The 14,380-nt window shown below is 36.6% G+C and overlaps 1 protein-coding gene across 4 annotated transcripts in view; it reads right to left on the bottom strand.

Moving 5' to 3' along the window:
* The window catches only part of tiam2a (TIAM Rac1 associated GEF 2a), an 82,358-nt gene extending 68,522 nt beyond the window's left edge, over positions 1-13,836 (bottom strand). For 3 of the 4 annotated variants that reach the window (XM_016475874.1, XM_016475877.1, XM_016475878.1), the window contains exon 1: positions 13,678-13,836. The gene's annotated coding sequence lies outside the window, so the exon portion shown is untranslated. Of the gene's footprint in view, positions 1-6,653; positions 6,708-13,677 lie in introns of those variants that run through there. The other variant, XM_016475876.1, reaches the window with a different exon arrangement.
* Positions 13,837-14,380: the final 544 nt, after the last annotated feature.

The raw sequence follows: 14,380 nt of genomic DNA, 5'->3' as shown, positions 1-14,380 counted from the left end.
TAAAAAGCACATTTTGGCTTTTTAATTTATGCAATGGTGAAAAAAAAATTAGCAAAATACATGGGGAAAAAAAACTCGAAAAACCGCGTTCGGTGTTTGGTATTCGGTCTTCGGCCCAGTGTTTAATTTTGTTCGGCTTCAGCCAAGAATTTTCCTTTCGGTGCATCCCTACATAATATTGTACTTTTAACTGCACTACGTTTCATATTAAATATCATTTAATACTTAATTACATTAGAAATCTATTACTTTCTTACTTTTACTCAAGTAAAAGTAATTCAAAGATTTACTTGAGTACAAGAAAGTACTACATTTTTAATGTTCTTAAGTATTAAAGGTAAAACAAACAACAACTTTTATTTATGAAAGGAAGTGCAGTAAAAAGTATGACATTATGCTTTGGAATGTAGTGAAGTAAAGTTTTCCAAAGAAAAACACTCTGATAAACTACAGATACTTTTTAAATTTACTTGAGTAAAGTAAAAATACTTCACTACTCTCCGCCTCTGGTGCTGAGAGACAGATTTTGCCAGTGTCTTGGATGATTTTTCTGTCAATTCTCAGCTTTACATAGTCAGCGGGGAACCAGATGGAGTCACTGAGCATGGATACAGGAGCATTAAATGGATACTTTACCCAAAAGTTAAAAACCCTCAAGTTCTTCCAAACCCATAAGACTTTGGTTAACATATTTTAATAAATACCCAAGGTTCTGTCCAGGTAACCGACATTTAGAATATCCAAAAAGGACATAAAAGCAATGTAAAATTGATCAATATAAATTGAGCAGTTTAAACCAAGTCTTGTGAAAAGATACAATTTCTTTATACGGTGAACAGATTTAATTTAGTCTTTTATTCACATTAACACACATACATACAGCGCATCACATTTGGTAAACATGGAAGCTCCTGTGTGTGTTACGTGTGTACGTTATATGATAAAACAAACCTCACTGCACATTTGAGCCTCTGTGTTTACTATATGTAATGTACTCTATTGTATGCATGTCAACAATTGCTTAGATGTAAATAAAAGCCTAAATGAAATATGTGCTTTATATTAAGCAGTCGTATATATATTTATAAGATGTGGATTAAAACGATTAAGACGCATTTAAGACTTTTTTGCATCTTCTAAGTTTTGTTTATCTGTACCTTCAATGGCAGGACAGAAATCATAATTTTTTTTGTGCCCCGAAGATTAACCAAATCTTATGAAGTGTAGCAGAAGTGTAGCAACCATGTCCTCCTCACTTTTGGAAATGACTTAATTTGCCATTTATTCTGTCATCCCTCTATTCTTAATGTGTGAGAAAGACCTCTGAGTGAGGAGAGCGAGAACGATAAAACCAGCTGGAAGTAGACATGAACAAGAAGCAGTGAAGCACAGTTTAGAGAAAGGCAGAAATAATGCGGTTACCCCGTAAACAAAACAGGCACTGTCTTTTGTTTGTGACACCACTTGTCATGGAGAAGACTTGAAGTCAAACAAACATTTACATGTTCTTAAACAGCCATTTAGATTTTTGAACTCTCTATGGTGTTTATCAATAAACACCAAATACTTCAATACTTTGTTTGCACAAACTTTATCTAAAAATTGATTCTTTATAGTTCTTCTTTCTTTATATTGTATAGTTCTGAATGTTCTTTACAGTTGTGTTCTTTTGCGCATTTATCTGTTTGAAATATTTGTTTACTTTGAACATTTAAATAAATCAACACACAAAATGTATAAAGTTCTTGACTGACGTCAGACACACGGCAGAATTCTCCTTGAAATCATCACAGAATACTTTTCATTCATAGTTGATTTTGTCTAAAGGTTTAGTTTATAGCACTTAGAAACCAGCTGTTATTTCTTGTTTGAATTTGTATCAGAAATTCTGGTAAAGTTTCAGAAAACTTCCAGCAACTGTTCTGGAATTGCGTGATTTTGTTCATTCTCAATTAACAAAAGTAGGGTCTGATACCGGGATCGAATTTTCCAGCATTCCAACTGAGTGATTCATTGTCTTTCTTTGAGAGCACAGGCACCCAAGTGTCTGAAAGATCAGGTTTTGTACCAAGTCCATTTACACACAAGAAACATTAAAGACTAATTAAAGTTTATTAATTAATATTAAATATTTTTTTGGATGTTACAATACTTTATCCTATCCCAGCTTAATGTGTCAAAAATAAAAGCTATTTTTGTTGGCCAAAACAATTGTAACAAGTTGAATTTTTAAAACCTTTTCGTTAAACATTTGTTTGAGTGTCAACTTGTAGCTCAACCAATGCTTTGAAGTGAAACTACTTGTTTTTCCAAACAATGGAGAAAAGGAGTGTTGCTTGCAGTTGTAGTTGTGTTTGAAAACAACTTAGCAACGACAACGTGTTTTTGAATTTGGTTTGAAACAACAAGTTAGACATGTTTTAAATTACTGGGTCCACATTTACAAAAACAAACACACACACCAAGAGCAGCGATGAAGACTGCCAGCAACGCGACCTTCTAACCCAGAGCCCAAAAGGTTAGGTGTTATACTAACACTGCAAGATAACAGCATGCCATGGCCTCATCACTAAAGACTGCTTGATGTGTTTGTAAATATTCTTTAGGGCTTTCTTCTTTCAGCTGAGTCTTTCATGCATCTTTGAAACATCTCAAAGGCTGAATTTGTAATTCAGTTCAGTACAACAGCCATAACATTTCACTAGAAGCGAGGCTAATAAAAATAAGAATCTCAGAACCAGATCAGATATGAATCTTGGACTGCAAAGGATATTCTTCAAAGGATAAACAATTCCATTAACAAATGCCTTCTGATGTTTATAGTGTCTTATCTTTGTTTATGTTGAAGATCTTGTTAATGGCGATACAGTCCGGAGAGTGGAGCAGCGTTTATTTATTTTTTCTTCATTTAGCTTGATCATTTTACATTTACATTTACATTTAGTCATTTAGCAGACGCTTTTATCCAAAGCGACTTACAATTGGGGGATACATAAAGCGATTCTTCTTAAGAGGCAAACAGACACAGGAAGTGGTTGTAATACCAAGTTCTTAGACATTGTTCAAATAAGTACAAGCTAGAAAGAGAAGGAATAAATAAAGAGAGAGAGTTATTTTACGGGTATCAGTGTGTGATCGCAGAAGGCAGAAGACTGCTAACACCTCTCCTTTTCAGAGGTGCAAGGTTTCCCTTAACCAAACAGACACAATACAAAACACACAACGCACGCCTCAATGTCCATAAGGAATCCTCAAATGAGAGCGCTGAGGTTATGAGACATTGTGTTTTCCCTGAAATAAACATGGTTTGAAAAGATTTTAGAATAAATAACTTTCTTTAATAAGTGTATGCGTGTGGTCCAGATACAAGTGGTGATCATTTAAAGCTTAATATACAGCAGTTAGGTCTGTAAGCTTGTTTGACAGGTTCATGCATTAATTCAGAGTCTAATGAGGCAGGTTTGACTATGTGAGTGATGGAAACAGCAATCTACAGCAATACTGTAGATTTAGTACCTTGTTTTGACTGAATGAGATTGGGATTAATACGAGTTACCCATTAGAGAACATTCAAGACTCCAGAACTAATCACTATACTAACTACTACAATTATTTATCTGTCTGATATGCTTTTTATAGTACATCAAAAAAGTTTTTTTTTCTTCAGTTTTTTTTTTGTTTTTTTACATCCAATTATGCTGACAAGACAACAAGGACTGAGAGAAAAACATTATATTTTTTCCCTCCAGTTGAGATTACATTTAATTTACACAAAGCTAGTGTTGGACTTGAATAACAGAACAAAACTCCAGCAAATGTTGAATAATTCTAAGCAAGATACTACTTGGAAAAGTCTTAGAGACACAATATAGTAGAGTCGTCGTCAAATAGCAGACTGAACTCCCAATACAATATCTTTTCTCAATCAAATGGCTTTCTGGCATACCATGCCTTTTTAATATTAATTTACAATTGGGCTCAATTGAAGAAATATTTTGAAAAATTCATAGACACCACTGCTTCGGCTCTCGGGGCCCAATATCCTCATCTTTGATGACTATTTTAACTGTTTAGAATTTTTTCTTTAACAAAGTACTGCTGCTGCCCAGATGGAAATTTATAACTATTCCAAAAAAGTATTGTCCGGAGCTCTGCTGGGAAGAAAATATAGAGACTAGACCTCTTGGAACAGTAATTGAATACACCTGATATAGAGTTAACTGTTGCCAGGTTTGGTGATTTTTACAGAATGTTTCATACTTGATGTTCAACTATAATATAGCCTAGATAACTGTTCAACTGTAATGCATGGTTTCACACCAGAGAGACTTGGGTCCATGGAATTAAAGGTCACATATTTTACACCTTTCTGGAGTTTTATTTTAGGTTTTGATGTCCTTAAAAATATATATATTTGCGGTATAAGTACCAAAAACCATCTCAATATATTTTTACAGCTCCTCTCTCATGAGCTCTGCTGAGAACAGGTCGATTTTGGCCTGTCTAATTAATATTCATGAGCCTCTCTTCTGATTGGCCTGTTGTTTTCTGAGTGACGCACAGCCAGGCCAACCACAGGTAACTAGGGTCAGCCGACGTCACACATATTTTACACCTTTCTGGAGTTGTATTTTAGGTTTTGATGTCCTTAGGAATATATATTTGCGGTATAAGTACCAAAAACCATCTCAATATATTTTTACAGCTCCTTTCTCAGGAGCTCTGCTGAGAACAGGTCGATTTTGGCCTGTCTAATTAATATTCATGAGCCTCTCTTCTGATTGGCCTGTTGTTTTCTGAATGACGCACGACCAGGCCAACCACAGGTAACTAGGGTCAGCGACGTCACAGCGCTAGCTGGAGGCAGCAAAACAAAGGGGAAACTGGAGGCGGCCCATTCAAACCAGTGCAGGTTCGGCTACATAAGGAGCTTCAAATATCATCTTGTTGTGATGTTGGGTGCCAGATTCGATGTAATACAGCCTCAAATTAGAAATTTGAACTCATATCTGCTGCCACTGCCAGGCAAAAAAACGACGACAGCTGTGGTTAAACGCGATAAAACGAGCAGACTGGACAGAAACGATCGTCAAAAATGCTTGCGTTTGCTGCGCACACTTCTTATAAGAAAAGGTTCAACAAAGAATTGTCTTTTGTTGTTATGGGCGCGTCTACAGATTGGTGAGTTTGTCTTTACTATACACGTTAGATGTGATCCACCTCATAGTAGCAATCCTGTCAGATCGTCCATCCTTTGAGTGAGAGTGTAACGTTACAGGCCGGCCGATCTGGTTTCGTGGTTAAAGTTAACCTTTTTGACATGTTTCCGTGTTGTTGTTGCTCAGCAATGGCATGGACGCGATGTTGTCTGGGGGTTTGGCAAAAGGAGAGTGGGACGGTGGGCGGTGTTCGGGGTGATGACTGAAGGCGATGACTGTGTAGTTCTGACGTCAACTTTTTACGGTTCGTGAAAAATCACAGCTACTTTATGCAGGCTATGTGCATTTTACTGTGGACTGACTGTTTTGAAACTTATATGGTAGTTAAATAGCCCCTAGACCTCAGTTATCGTGAAAAAAGCCAGGAAATTTCAGTTTTGACAATATGGGACCTTTAACAGAGAGACATACTTGTGAATATGACAAATTGTGAATAAACCCACTACAATAAAACAGATATTTGTAAAGAATACATTGATGCGCTACATATTAGACATTCAACACCACAGAAAAACAAATTTTAGCTATATAAACCCATATGCCCTGTTCCAAAACCTTGCTGCCATATAAGCAGGGTTGCAGCAAATGATTATTTTGATTATCGATTAATCTAATGATTGTTAGAATGATTAATCGACTAATCGTCGTTTATTTCACTGATTAATCAGTAGACTTTGATTGAATATTCCGCTTTTGCAATTAGTTAAAATATTGAGTTATACATATTCTAACAAATAAAGGTACTCACTTCAGATTTTGAAAATCATATAATGTATTATGTAATAAAAATATTTTATCATTAGCTAGCTCCACACTGGAGAGCTGCTTTATAACAGAAAATCAAGTTGTAATTCTAACTAAAAGCGACACTGACTCTGGTTTTTCATGTTTAATATTGTAAAGCTTCTTGATTTAAGGCTATCTATCTATTGCATAAAGAACTATATAGGCCTAAATAAACGTCACGTGACTGGATATTTCGTTATTGAGAGGAAAGTGCACAGTATTTATATATTCATCCAAACGTAGCTCAGCAGCTTCTGATTCGGCTGCGTTTGCCCTGAAGCACTGGGTCTTCTTCTCTTGAATTGCATCCAGGTGGGCTGAATTACAGTCTTGTGCTACAGCACAGAACTGGTCACACCACATAAGGTCATATGAGATCAAACGACTACTCGACAACAAAAAATTGTCGACAAATTTTTTATTGTCCACGTTGTCGATAAGCCCTACATCTAAGGAACATCAAAAGTAACATATGACAGGGTGCCACAAAAATCACATGGTGCACCGCTAGCACGTTGCTATGCTTTTGGCACAATATTAAACACAAGCATACAACATTAAGAACATAAAAATACTAGGTGAACAAAAATGTTATAAATAAGCCTATGATGCCTTAAAAAGGCTCTCTACTGTATATGAGCCACTTACTGAGTTCTGGAGAAGTGCTATGGGAGTGCCATAATTTCTCATGGTCATTTATCTTCCAGGACATCTGAGATGAAGCAGCAGTGATGCTGTTCTGCACAGGAACTGAGCAGACAAACAGATGCCTGAGCGCTGAGAGGTTAGGGCAGGTCAAGCTGTTCATTCACAGAGAAGACGAGAAAGAATTTGCTCCATGTACCGTTTGTTCACGCTTGGACAGGAGGCAGAGACGAGCTTCACCCGAATGAGCAGAATGACCTGCTTTGACTAGAAAAGGTGACCCTCCTCTGCTTTCTACCGCTTATCCGCACTCATGAGAAAGAGAGCGTTCCTCAAGGTGAAGGGGACATGCTAGGCTTTGCTTTTGAAAGGTATTCTGCTGTATATGACTGCAGATATGTGGCAACCTGATATTTGAGTGCGGAACAAATTCCTACTGACTATTTAATGCATCTAAATGTGAGTGATTTTTTTGCTAAATGTAATTTAAGCATAATTGAAGTAGGGGTCCTGTGGTGAAACGTCAAAAAAGACTATGGGGATTAGAGACAGCATGTTAATGACACTCACAGTTGGTAAAAATCATAAAAACGCCTCTGAAACACAAATGGCAGATACGTTTATAAATGCTGCATCGTCACCTGGCTCACAGCCATGGAAATGGAAAAAACATGCAATCGTCCAGCAGATTTTTAACAGAAACATGGAAAAAATTAGATGATTAAACAGCTTGTTGTTAGTCAAGAATAAACAGTGCAGACTAGAAAACAAGATCAAATGGGACAAACCAGTTCATGGCTATAATGAACAACATCATTAGGAGCCATGCAGTGAATCGGTTCTTAAACCAAAATAATAATAACTGAGGCCAAAGTTTCCAGAGAGGCACAAGTCTGCACGTGCCATTAGACCACAGGGTTTAACAGCACTTTTTACAGGACAAATAAATCTTTCATTCTGAAAATTACTGAAAGTTTCCTGTCATATGGAGGTGGCCCCAGAAAAAAAGTTACAAACCATTACCAAGGACAAAAATAAAACTTGCTTGAAAGAAAAAGAGTATGTGAAGATGACGGTTAAATGGATGCCTTCTTAAACTGCTTTCAGCCAGATGACAGGCGGATTATTTGTTACTATACAGGGTGTGTTTGGCACAACGCTGTTCTAATTAAAGGACATGGAGGTGGACTGGGGAATGAACTGAGCAACAATACTCAAGTCTTTTGGGAACAAATTTATTAGTTCCAATCCTTTGCAAACAAGCTCTAATAAAACCACTAAGTCATATTTATAAGGGGTGAAACGTGCACAGATATAGATAGGGCAGCAACAAATGGTGGCAATATATGCAGTGATACCCAACCCCCTCGCATTTTTGTCCAAAATGTCCCATCTGGAGAGTGAAACAAAAGGCTTGTTGAGTCTGCGGCATGGTGGGACAGCGATGACCCACAGAATCTAATCCCTTAGGGCAAATCACACACTCAAACCCAGTCCTGAACAAGAGGAATTACAATCAGCACTACTTAGAAAGCTGGAGGAGGGGAGAATTCTACTGAACACTCTAAGGTTTGCATCTCTCTCTATAACCTGTGCTTCCAAGACTATTCTCCTGGCATGTCTTAAGGCCATTGAGGCAGAGCTGACACGGATTAGAAGAAAGCTTTTCAAATGACAAGTGAATGTCGGCCAGGAATAGCCACAAACATACACTATGCATTTCCACGATCACAATTAGGTCCTCACCAAAATTGCAGTCATCAGTAGCAAGATCAGTAAAATTTCTTGGTATCTGTATCAAATTTGTTGCCATAGCAAAAGCTATTTTACAAAAAATATATATTAAATAAAGTAATTATTATTAGCATTATTAATTAAAGAACACAAATTAAGAAAACACTAGCATGTAAATTTCACATTTATTTTGATATCAGAATTTTTTTTTTGGACTTTCAAATTTTTCCATTGCTATAGTTATCAGTTATCAAGAGTGTTTGAAAGCAGCGCCTATCAGCAGGTACCAGACTGATTCTGTACTAACTGTGCGGCAGAAAAGCTGGTATCATCACATTTTCAAAATTTCAATATCAACTTGGTACTGAGGTACTGGTACTTTAGATAACACTAGTCCTCTAACAGAGCAACATTAAAGCAATACCTGAATAAATGAATGAGTGTGTTTACTTCTAATTTCACAATAGCTAAACCTAATAGCTAGGTGACTCAAAATTATTCAGACAGCAATTTCCAGACATAGGCCTGTCACGATAACTTTTTGTTGTGCGATATATTGCCCCAGAAATAATTGCGATAAGCGATATTATTGTCATTTTAAAGACCATTTTATGCCACTGAATATATAATCATAATGTAACAGCATAATAATGCAAGAAGGCCTACACACTTCCAAATGACAACAAACTTTTAATTTTTAAGAATATTTAGATCATGGAAATGAAGTATCAATATGTTAGATACTAAAAAACCTGAATAAATAGTAAATAAACATTTTCTAACAAAAAGTGCAAAGTAACAAGAAGAAAAAAAAGAAAAATGCACAAGGATGGCAAGATCATAAACAAGACCATATCTGCAGATGAAATTGATGATTTTTTTTAATGATTTGTTTTTTGTAAAATCATTTTTTAAATTTGAATTAGCACCTCATGACTACACCACATTATGTACGAGAAGCTGCAAAAGACACAGGCGTAAGTAGAATGTACAAAACATGATAACATTAATTTTTAAGTAAATATAATGGGCGATATATTGCGTCACTAAAAATTATTGAGGTCATGTACATATATTGCGCGATAAGTCGATATATTGATTATTGCGACAGGCCTATCCAGACATTCAAGTCAGGGTGTCTGCTTTTTTCTTCTTCTTTTAAATCTTGTTCTGCAGGAGCTTTGTCACACATTTACCAATTAAAAATGCCAGAGGGGTGACTGAATAATTGACTGCTTCTGATTTATCATGAAGCTGACTGAAATTATAACATAAGCACTCAACAAACATGAACTACTGTAATGAAATGAACTGGGATAACGTGTGAATACATTTGCAGTAGAAAGCATATGTTCCTTCACAGCTTCAGTAAGTTCTGCCTCCCTTATCTATTTAATAAGTGAAGCTCCAGAAAAATGCTTGGTTACATAATTATCATGAGTAACAATCGGCATTAAGGATACATGGTTTCACGTTTGATGGCAAAGTTGAATCAGATGCAAGCAGGACAGCAGCTTGTCAGTGTTTTTGAAGCTCTTTGGTCACTGCCCGAGTGCACGAGAGCTTGATCCACTGACTGCCTCCTTTATTTTCAAACAACAGAAGTTGAGCTGCTGTGACTATTAAGGATGCCCGTTGAGAGTCTCTTGACAAAGCACACAGGCAATCAAAGGAAAAATTGTAATCACACAAACCTAGTTTTCGGTAACTTCATGTTGTCCTTGAGCCAGTAGATAGAAAGACATGATAAGATTGTTTAGTTCTGTGAGACTGTGGCCCTGTTTCCACCTTGTATTAAGATGCATGTCCACTGATCTGGGAATCCTTAACCTTTTCATGCTACCTTTCCCTCCCGCTTTTAAGCTGCATAAAAGTGTTCATTCATGCAACAGCATTCATCCACCGCACACAATGCTCCCAAGAACGTTATGTAAAATGTAAAGAAATATGAGAGTGTTGCAGCGAAATCCGAAAACAAGTGGTCACAGAAGATGCATTTGAAACACGTGATAATACCAGGTGGAAAAGGTAATGAGTCTCAACTGACCACTGATGATCAGATCGCTGAAAATACCAGGAGGAAACATGCCTAACATCTAGCCTACATGTGCTTTGAAGAAAATTATTCTTTTCTCATGAAAGGTGTATTTAAGTCTAACCTAGAACCCAGCCCACCAAGACATTCATGTCAAATGAGTCCTGACATAACTATCAGACATTTTCCTCCAGTCGATTACAGCTCACTATCAGTCGAGCTGTTCCTAAGTGTTTCTGAAGCCCGCACAGTCAGTCAAGGCTACAAATGCTGGTTGAAGGGTGGATGAATGATCACTAGAGAAAGCAAAAATTGAGATGAAAAAAGGGTGCTCCCCTAGAAATGTTTGCAGTTCCACAAAGATTTTGAAACACTTGGAGCTCTGGAAACATATGTTGAGGAGCATGATCGATTAAGTTACTGCGATATATAAAAGCTGTCAATATGGTTTGATTTAGAGAAGGGAAAGGGATGAATCTCTAGCTTGTGGCTTTACTCCACGCATCCATCAAAGAGAACAATAGAGGCTGTCTTAGAAATGCAGCACTTTATTTCAGAGCTTCCTGACACAGCTGTGTTTACTCTTATGATCAGTGTTAAAAGAACGGCTGCCGGACCCAATGTCAGCTGGATGCACCCTCCTTTCCTCACACACACACACCTGATCTGCATTGTGTTATAATAAAAAAAGCCAGATGCTCAAAATCAGTAAGAAATATTTCTGTGTGTGGGTTTTGAATGACACGACGGCAAGTAAATAACAGAATTTCATTTTTGGGTGAACTATCCATTTAAAAAAACAAGCTACTTTTTCACATGTCATTAGTACTCACAATTGTACTAATTGTACACATCAATTCAGCTCTCCCTGACCTGTTGACCTTCATTATTTTTATAAATCATGCTGGCAACTCCTAAGATTTGACATGAAAGAAAGTAATTCGGTTTGACAGAGGTATTAGCAATCTTAAAGCTTTCAATTTGTCACCATTTATGTCATCGACCTGGACACGAACCAACCATATGTTTAGCTAGGTTAGTCTCTCGCTGGTGAATCATGAACAGTTGGAATTTATATCGGGATTTGTGACTCAACAAGCCATCATTTTGTTCAAGATGATGTCAAAAGACAAGGTGCAGGGGGAAAAAATTATGTTTATTGTTAGACAAACATGTCTGTGATTCGGCAGTCTGTCCTTGGACAGCCTGGAAAGATGGTTGGGAAAAAAAACGTTGACTGGCCGCTAGACAGTGGCTCACTGCCTCCAGGACGCATTCAACACCCGTCTTACCTCACCTGCTTTTTATAGCCAGCTCTAAACACAGCCAGCCACGTGCACAGAGGCTGCCCTTATGCAATTACTTCTGAACCAAATATAATCTCCAGAAGACAGAAACACATCATCAAATTGACCAAGATTACCCGTTAATGGCCAGAACATAAAAGACATAAGTTTAACAGAATTACAAAAGCCTTCTAATTTAAACAGGCTTGAAAAACAACATTCTACAAGAATGTGAATATTAAAGGAATTTGAAAAGGAATTCACAATGACTGTCCCACAGAATCTACCTAAACCGTAAGAGACACACATACTCACTTTACAATAGACAATTTACAGCACACACCACCTTATATGGGGAAAATGTGTAAAGGGTGGACATGATATACGGTTTTCCAAAGAGTGGTTTGCTTCACAGAATTAGGGCCAGGAACTCTGAGGGCAAGTTGTAAAAATAAGTTTGTAATGTTCCTTGTGGCAATGAATTGATGTAGTGTTTTAAAACAGATGCTCAAGACATGTAGCACTGAAGACTAAGTCCATCAACTCCACAACTTAAATAGGTATAGCATGATCCAGATATCACATGAAAGCTATACCTTCCTTCTTCAATCTTTCCCCCAAATCATAAATTAGACCACAGTAACCACTCACACTCTATTAAGATGAAACAGTGAAGACTACAATTAGGAACAGCCTCTGTAAGGAAGAGTAAAACCTCTATAGCTCTTGGAAACTGAAAATATTTGATCAAATCCGTTAATTAATTCGACCACCCTTAGGAGTTGCAAAGCAGACTTCAATCATGACAGAGAGCTCCCTGTGCCAAATAGCATGCCTGGACCTTCCTTCTGTGGTCAGCTAGTCTTTGTTCTAATCCTGACACTCCACAGGGTTCAATAGCCCTTTTGTCATGATGGTATTCTTCTCAAATTTAACACCACACCCTACCACTACGTCTTCCCATTTAAAGGTTAACTTTAATGATGCTATCACCATGTAAGACTAACTGTCCACCTTTCATGCAATCAAAAAGTCATACTTCTCGCTTCATAAATGAGTAAAACAAGGCAGACTAGTTAATAAAATAACACATAAGGAATGTACTACATTATGACTTATATATGTAACCTAAAGACAACATGATCAATTTGCCATCCGGTTCTTTTCTTTGTTGGAAAGCTGAATACCAATTTCAATTTGTATATTACAGTTGGCATATCATTTGCATAAGAACAGAAGTAGGTCATTTAGTGCTTTCCTTTCATAGTTTATCAAATCACTTTATTTTCACATGCTATAGGCATAATATACAAAATATGATCAAATTCTCCATGTCATTATTATTTCCTTGAGCAGGACAATTCAGTCTTTTCTTCTACAGAGTAGTGAAGACCCAAATGATGTGTTTTAACTCTTTTCAACAACCAACCAATCAATTTTTTTTTTCAATGTATAATTTTTTTAAAAGTTAAAATTAAGTTTTAATCACCTCTGACAACTAAAATTTAATTTTCAGCAAATTATTATTTTCTTAATAGGTGCAGACATCAACTGTCAGGCGGTTTAATTTTTTAATAAAGCAAATTTTCTTAAACGTACAAAAGCATGTATTTTATTTTTTCTATTTTTTTATTACGTTATTACAAGTTGACAACAAAAATAATTAATGAGGTGTTGAACACAATAAAATATGGCCTAGTGTTTATACTTAAGTTACAAAATGCACATTTTAGAGAATATACTTGGGCACTTTATTATAAAATTTAAGCATGTAAACACAAAACAATACGAAACACAATTTCATCGTTTTAAACTTCTCTAAAAGGAGGGGGGGTCTAGTTGTAGTTTACCATATTAAACCAAAATACCGTTACAGCTAAAGTCATATTAAACACAATGCACACAAACCTAAACCCTATTTAGATTTGATGAAATAGCCTACCGCAAACAAAAACACATAACTTTTACTTACCAGATATTAAAAACCAGCCACAGGATAGGGTATTAAATAGCCACTTCTATGTTATTTTCGAGAGCACATTCATTTGATTCAACGCTTTTTCAAGGACAAAGTTTGAATCCAGTTCTCTTCTCTAAAGACTGAGCACGCAAACTCTGACTCCTCAACTCTCACTACGCCGCGAGAACAGTTTGTCACGCCCCTAAACTTAAAAGACACCACAGTTCACCAATCAGATTGAAGCTGTCGCAAACCTAATTAGATTATGCGCAGAAAAGAACCAATCCCGTTTCAGGAGGAGAGGCGCTCACAGTGTTTATCCGAGTAACGCGTGTTTGGTTGCTGGGTTACATTATTAAGGTTATTTAAATCTCTGTTTGGTGACAACTCTACTCTTAAACTCTTAGACTCTTTGTTTGGACCTGTAGGTCTGTGGTTGTGCATTTATTATTAGATTTTTGAGGGAAAAAAAAAGTCCTGAGGCTTCCCAGAGGCGAGTTTTAAAACCCTTCATCAGTTATTGCACATGAAACCTAAATTATGTTTGCTCCCATATATATCTGACAATTCACTCTCACATGGTTTCAGTTTATCACCACATGGTGGTTTATGAGGAAATTCCTTGTCATTTATGCACTGTACACATTGTAAGATTAAAAATGTATTGAGCCATTGAAATGTAATCTTTGCCAATATATGAAAACATAATAACGTT

This window comes from Sinocyclocheilus anshuiensis, unplaced genomic scaffold (genome assembly GCF_001515605.1).
Source record: "Sinocyclocheilus anshuiensis isolate Anshui unplaced genomic scaffold, SAMN03320099.WGS_v1.1 scaffold1290, whole genome shotgun sequence".
Classification (NCBI taxonomy): Eukaryota; Metazoa; Chordata; class Actinopteri; order Cypriniformes; family Cyprinidae; genus Sinocyclocheilus; species Sinocyclocheilus anshuiensis.
The sequence above is the reverse complement of the archived record's forward strand: the minus strand, read 5'-3'. Positions and strand labels throughout refer to the sequence as shown.